This window comes from Hyaena hyaena, unplaced genomic scaffold (assembly GCF_003009895.1).
Source record: "Hyaena hyaena isolate Hyena2069 unplaced genomic scaffold, ASM300989v1 scaffold_134, whole genome shotgun sequence".
In the NCBI taxonomy this organism is placed as follows: domain Eukaryota; kingdom Metazoa; phylum Chordata; class Mammalia; order Carnivora; family Hyaenidae; genus Hyaena; species Hyaena hyaena.
The window spans coordinates 3,019,541-3,026,472 of NW_024080766.1; positions in this window are offsets into that span (position 1 = coordinate 3,019,541).

The window sequence follows — 6,932 nt, forward strand, 5'->3', positions numbered from 1 at the left end:
GGAGCTGGGGGCCTGCGGTTAGTCCAGGGCAGTTTCTATATTTAGAATCTTGAATTCCTCAGCAAAGAAATTACTCCTGGGTTCCCTCTCAGTCCTTACCCTTTACAATCTGGCTTTTTCTAACACTCGTGGAGAGAGGTTTGCTCGCAGGAGGATGAGGAAAGCAATTATAAAATCCTTAAAAATAAAAGCGAACTGTCAAAGTAATAAAAGAGAGCAGTCGAAGGACACTCGAGAAGCCCGTGACCAGGGGGCGGTTTGTGGGAGCGGCTGCGCCTTCTGAGCCTAAGGTTTCAAAGAGAGGATTTACAATAAGTCACTTCACTGTTCCTGCTGAATGGGTTTATTTTGGTTTTTCTATGCCAGGGCTTTATCTCCAGGATCTCAAAGTCCAAGGACTGCTCTTCTCCCAGGAATCCGCACTTAATCACTTGAGGGTAGGGAAGGAGAGGCGGCCCAGCAGGCCTTTACCACCTCCCCCAGCAAGTCAGCTAATGAGGTGATTAAGTCATTAAAGCGATATGCGCATCTGAAAAGCAGCCGCCCAGCCCCTCCAGAGGGATATGGCCCCCACTCCAACTTTGCCTTCATAGCACTGAAAAGGTGGTTAATCCATTTAACTCGGCTTTTGTTTCCTTTCCTTTCCTTTCCTTTTCTTTTCTTTTCTTTCCTTTCCTTTTCTTTTCTTTTTTCTTTTCTTTTCTCTTCTCTTCTTTTCTCTTTTCTTCTTTCTTTCTTTCTTCTTCTTCTTCTTCTTCTTCTTCTTCTTCTTCTTTTTTCTTTTTTTTCTTCTTTTTCTCCTCCTCCTCCTCCTCCTCCTCCTCCTCCTCCTCCTCCTCCTCCTCCTTCTTCTTCTTCTTCTCTCTCTGTCTCCCTGCCTCCCTCTCTCTTTTTTTTCTTTAAGGGAAAACTAAAACTGGGAAGCTATTCAAGAAGAGTCTTTGAGCAAAGTAGACTGACACATACCTCTTTCTTGGAGGTACCTTGTGAGGAGTAGGATTTCAATAGGCAAAAGCCAAAAGGACTTCAGTAAGTGGTCCCGGGAGGGAAGGAACACAATGGGGCCTTCGGATTTAGGGATTTGCCTATCAGGTCATTAGCCTGATTAGTAATCCGATGCCTTTTGATGTGGACCTTTTCAGTGCACCTTTTGTCTTTGCTAAATGAAGAGATGCAGTTTTGTGTTGGGTTTTCCCCCAGGTGACTCCTCTGGGGTTCCAAAGATGTAGCAAAGCCCTTGAAAAAAGAGGCACTTCCCAGCTTTATCTCCCTGACACAGCAAATCCAATTTTCTGAGTCTTCATCCTTGGAAAGAAGCCTCCTTCAAAGGAGGAGCAGGGAGGGCAGAGAAGGAAGAGGAAATGGTGCATTTTTTAAAAAAACTATATTATGGGAATGAAAAACACTAACCACCTAAATAAACCACGGCGAACTTGAAAGTTCATTGGTCTTCACATGATCACGTGATCAATATTTATAAACACCCTAATACTCTTGGAGGTGAGGTGACTTCTGCAAGCAGCACCTGGAAAGATGCCCCCCCTTCTCAGGCAGTGGCCGTTAGGGCTTGGACCCCATCATGCAGCCCTCCGTCACCCCTGCTCCTGGGACAGACCCACGGAGGCAGACGGTGCATTTGCTACCTAAGCGCCTCACGCCTTCTCCTCTGTCCCAACGGGATTCAGACGGGTGTGCTGCCCGTTGGATGTACTTGGTCCAACATCATTGCAGTTACTGGTGGACGACTTTCAAAGGCAGCTGGTGATGCCAGACTGGAGCCGATGCTGGGGGGCAGGACGGTGGGCCTACTGGGCACTGGTCCCCAGCTGCAACGCCCCCTGCAGGCCACACCTGTAACTTCAGAAACAGAAGTACCTGTCTCCTGCGCGGTCACATCAATGCTCGGCCGTTTCCAGTTAAAAATTGTTTCTTGTATTTTTAAATTTAATGCAATTAATTTTTGGTACGATTTTATTATGTTTTAATTGATATATGGTTGGCATACAACATTACATGAGTTTCATGTGTACATTATACTGATTCAGCCAGTCTCTATGCTATGCTCACCGCAGGGGCAGCTACGGTCCGTCACTTACATCCTGATTACAACACCATTGACTACAGTCCCCTGTGCTGTACCTTTTATTCCTGACACTTACTCGTTCCTCCATCCGCTCCCCTCTGGCAACCTTCTGTTCTGTATTTATGAGTCTGTTTCTGCTTTTGTTTGTTTGTTTATCTGTTCTGTTTTTTGGATTCCACCTATAAGTGAGAGCATATGGTATTTGTCTTCTGAGGTCTGACTTATCTCACTAGCATAATACACTCCAGGTCCATCCATGTTGTTGCAAATGGCAGATTACCACCGAGTAATATACTGTATATAAGCCACATCTTCTTCATCTATTTGTCTGAAGATGGACACCTGGGCTGCTTGGGTATCTTGGCTGTCGTACATAACGCTGCTATAAACATCAAGGTGCCTGTATCTCTTTGCATCCGTGTTCTTGTATCCTTTGGGTACATACCTAGTAGTGCAATTGCTGGATGGTAAGGTAGTTTTATTTTTAACTTTCTGAGGAAGCTCCACACTGTTTTCCACAGTGGCTGTACCAGTTCGCGTTCCCTCATACCCCAAACTACCAGACCGCACTCTCCCAGGCTGGGCAGTGTTGTACAGTTCACACAATCAATACTGATATGTGACTCTTGAGCCACTTTTTAACCAGTGTGACGTGTGGCATTGGATGTTTGTACAAAGTAAGCTTTTTACCCCACATCCTTTGTAAGCAGCATCTACACGCGTGTGTTAAGTACACAAGCTTTGGGCTCTACAGCCACATCCACACGGTCCTTTCTGGCCTTTACACTAGGTTTCTACATACAATTTTTATTCCAGGATCCCCAGAAGCACGTGTGCTGCTTCCAGGGTCCGGTCGGACCTCTCCCGAGGACCCAGTACCACTAGCGGCCGTGGTTGGCAGCAGTAACTTATATCACCCCATTGGTACTTCATGTAATCCCATATGTTACTACTGCCTCTTGAAACAGGAAACATTGAGAAGTTTCATAGAAGCAGAAATAATCTCAATATGCAGGGGCCCCTGGGTGGCTCAGTCGGTTATGTGTCCGACTTCGGCTCAGGCCATGATCTCACGGTTCGTGGGTTCCAGCCCTGCGTCGGACTCTGTGCTAACAGCCAGTTCAGAGCCTGGAGCCTGTTTCAGAACCTGTGTCTCCCTCTCTCTCTGACCCTCCCCTGCTCACGCTGTCTGTCTCTCTCTCAGAAATAAACAAAAACATTTAAAATTTTTTTTAAATGCAGCAGGAAAGAAATGCCTTAGAAAAAGGAACTCACCACTTCTGGGAGGAAGTTCCTCAAGAAACAAGAGCGCACCCCACTTCTGAGCGGACACTCCGCTGTCCACACCCACGCACCCCTCCCCAGAGCTTTTCCCGAATTCGGTCTGAGACCCCTGCTACAGAGGCGGAGTGGCCACAATGGCCAAGTTCTCTGTGTCAATTTCCCTTATATATTCCTCTTCTTGTTTTTTTCCTTTCCTCCCTTGCCCCCTCCCCCTTCCTCCCTCCCTTCCTTGCTTCTTCTCTTTCTTTCCTTTATAATTTTATCAATTTATTATTTTCCCCACTTGTGTCTTCACCCATAAGCCTCTGTTCAGCCCTACATCACTGGCTCTGTTTTACTTGATTTGACGAATGGAGGCCCAGCCAGGCGAAGTGCACGCGCGATGTGCACATGAGCTGCCACTCACACAGTGTGGATGGCCAGTGGCTTATACCGTCACTGCCCATTTCCTCCCTTCCGGTCCATGGAATCCCAGCTCACCATCCTCTTTGTGTGCTGGGCCTCAGTGCTGGTGTCGGCCACCGTTTGATAATCTGAGATGTTATAGGATAGGTGTAATTAATTTTCTTGATTAACTAATTAGTTCTGTAAGAGAGTTATCCAACACACTTGCAGAGAACTCACCATCCATTCGGGAAGCCTATCTTGGAGATGAAAACACCATCTCCCTCCCCCCACCCGCCCTAGGGGCCCCGGGGCGGGGCCGCTGCTGGGGTGGGTGGGAGCCAACCTCACTGGGAGGGGAAGAAAGCGATCACGCTGTGAGGAGGGCAGCCTGGGTCAGACCTGTCTGGTCAGGCAAAATTTAAGTATTGTGAGGAAAGTTCGGTTTGAAAGGAACAATGATCTTAGCTATATGATTATGATAGTTGTTGAAATCCAAGAAACATCAGTAACAGGACACGTTTTTCACCTGATGATCCCTTCAAAAGTGGGTTGTGTAAAATGATGACAAGGATAAGTTACACACTACTGTACTGCTGTGTTTAAAAATATTCTACAGGGGTGCCAGGTCATGATCTCATGGTTCGTGGGATCGAACCCCATGTTGGGCTCCACGCTGACATTGCACAGCCTACATGGGATTCTCTCCCTCTCTCTCTCTGCGCCTCTCTCACTTGCTCACTGTCACTCTCAGAATGAGTAAATAAACTAAACAATATTAAAAATATTTCACAGAGCAATAGTCAGAGAAACACAGACATGAAGGTTCATTTGGCTGTCTGCACTCTGGATTATATTAACATCGTTCCCCAGGAAGGGACTCCTCAGAATTCACCTTGGCTCCTTCCACCTCATACTAATCCAGGAGAAAAGAGAGCAAATCTTAAGGAGCTCCATTATCCTCTTTTTTTTTCCAACTAGAAGGGAAAGAGATTCCCTATTGCCTAAAAGCAAAACTAATTCTTCTATTTCTTCCTGTTTTCTGATCACGAAGTTGAAACCTACCAAAAAAAAGTGATTTATTATTGCCTTCAGCATGCAAATAAATACACTTACATCTCAAAAAACCTTCAGTTAAGAATTTTCAAATATGATCCAAGATAGGTATTCAATAGACCCTACAGATGCACCTCACATGCCCCCACACATCTCATACAAATGTTGAGTGTTGAATGCATTCCCACAGATCCCAAGCACCCCGTTTGGTATGCAACATACAGCACGATAAATCTGTCACACACAATTAAGAGCCTATTCGAGAAGCAGTGATATTCCCATATCCTTTCTCCTATTCCTCTTAGGAAGATGACTGCCTTCCCAGCAAATATGGGGCAGATGGGTAGCAGGATCCCGACCTCCCTGGGCCACAGGCAGGAGCCAGCCAGGGTCCTGGGGACATCTTCAAGGTGAGTACCTACAACTTCAACCGGTCCACTAAAGTATCAGCTGGGATTACAAACACCTGTCTGTATATAAATACAGATTCTTAAGCATCAAAACCCCAGTTGGCGTGTTATCATCCCTTGCTGTCAGAGCCTAAAGATAATTCTGAATCATGTCTGGCCCTTGGCAGATGTCCATCACATCCCCCCCCATCAAGCTGGCTTCTCTAACTGCACTTGCCATCGCACTGCCTGACCATGCGACTGGGGGACATGTTGAAGAATAGCAGAATTTTGTCTGTGTTTCATATTTGCCAATTTTCCCCTTGCGTGGATTACTTATCTAGGGAGGGGTTGTCTCAGCTAAGAGGTTTGCACAGATGAATGTCAGGCTTCTGACGGGCAGTCTTCCGGTGCACGCTCCTGAGGCACAGCACCTTGTAGACATTCCGTGGTTTAACCTAGTAGATGGGCTCTTCCTTCTGCCCTTGGCTGCTTGGCCTTCCTTGTGACATGCAGTTTTCTGTGTATGTAGTGACTACTTAACATGGTGCGTCATTAAATTGTGACTTTTTTGAAGTCCCTTGATGACGATGGAATCAAAGTTAAGTTGATTTTATCTTGGTGCTCTGCCTGGTGCAGATACTATCCAGGAGACAACAGTAATACATAATTAAAGTGTCCCTTTACCAGCCCGCTGACCAAAGCCATGCCTATTCTTTTGCTCAGTTCCTAGGACTTGGCACGGCTTTATTTCATTTCATTTTATTTTATTTTTTATTTTGGCCATTTTCTTGATCCTAAAATGCACTTGGGATTTTTTAAATAATTTTTTAAATGTTTTATTTATTTCTGAGGGAGAGAAAGAGAGACAGCATGAGCAGAGAAGGGGCAGAGAGAGAGGGAGACACAGAATCCAAAGCAGGCTCCAGGCTCTGAGCTAGCTGTCAGCACAGAGCCCAATGCGGGGCTCGAACCCACGAACTGTGAAATCATGGCCTAAGCCAAAGCCAGATATTTAGCCGACTAAGCCACCCAGGTGTCCCTCACTTGGGATTTTAAAACGTCCTATTGTGAAGAAGACTTAACATTCTTGCCAAGTCAGCTTTCTGCATGTGGTCACTTGGTTATTAGCTTGTGAGTTGGTTGTGTTTTGACAAACATCAACAGGCCTAGAGCTTGGAGGGAAGTGTGTCCCGCCTACCCTCCCCCACCATCAGGCTGTGTGGCAATGACACCCCGTCTCTGGCCACACGCTGCCACAGACGTGGATGTCTAATCGCGGCCATTCTTTTTGCCCTCAGCTGGACCTCACTTCAGCTGCATTGGTGATAAGTAAGAGAGGCCTCATTCCTTCCCTCCACTGCTGGGGACCCTTTATGGGTTGTTTCAATGGGACTGTGCATGTTGCAGACTTTACTTGGAAGCCAGTGCCAGAAAACAACTCAGGGCATCCAGACCTGGAGACAGCTTCATGGCTCCACGGCACATGCATATTTTCACAAGTGATATTTATGTTCAGAAAATGTGGAACGGGTGAGATCCGTGCTGTCATCATCGGTGGAGGCAGATTCCATGGCCCTGGGCTCCTCCACCCCCAGACGCGAGTCCTGGGGCCTCAGGGGGACTGGCCTTGCTGGGTGAGCTCAGGCTTCTCACATAGTGGGGGTAAAGAGATGCACAGACACTTGAGAGCAGCGCGTTTTCTTGGTAACTTATTTTTTCCAATGAGAAATAAA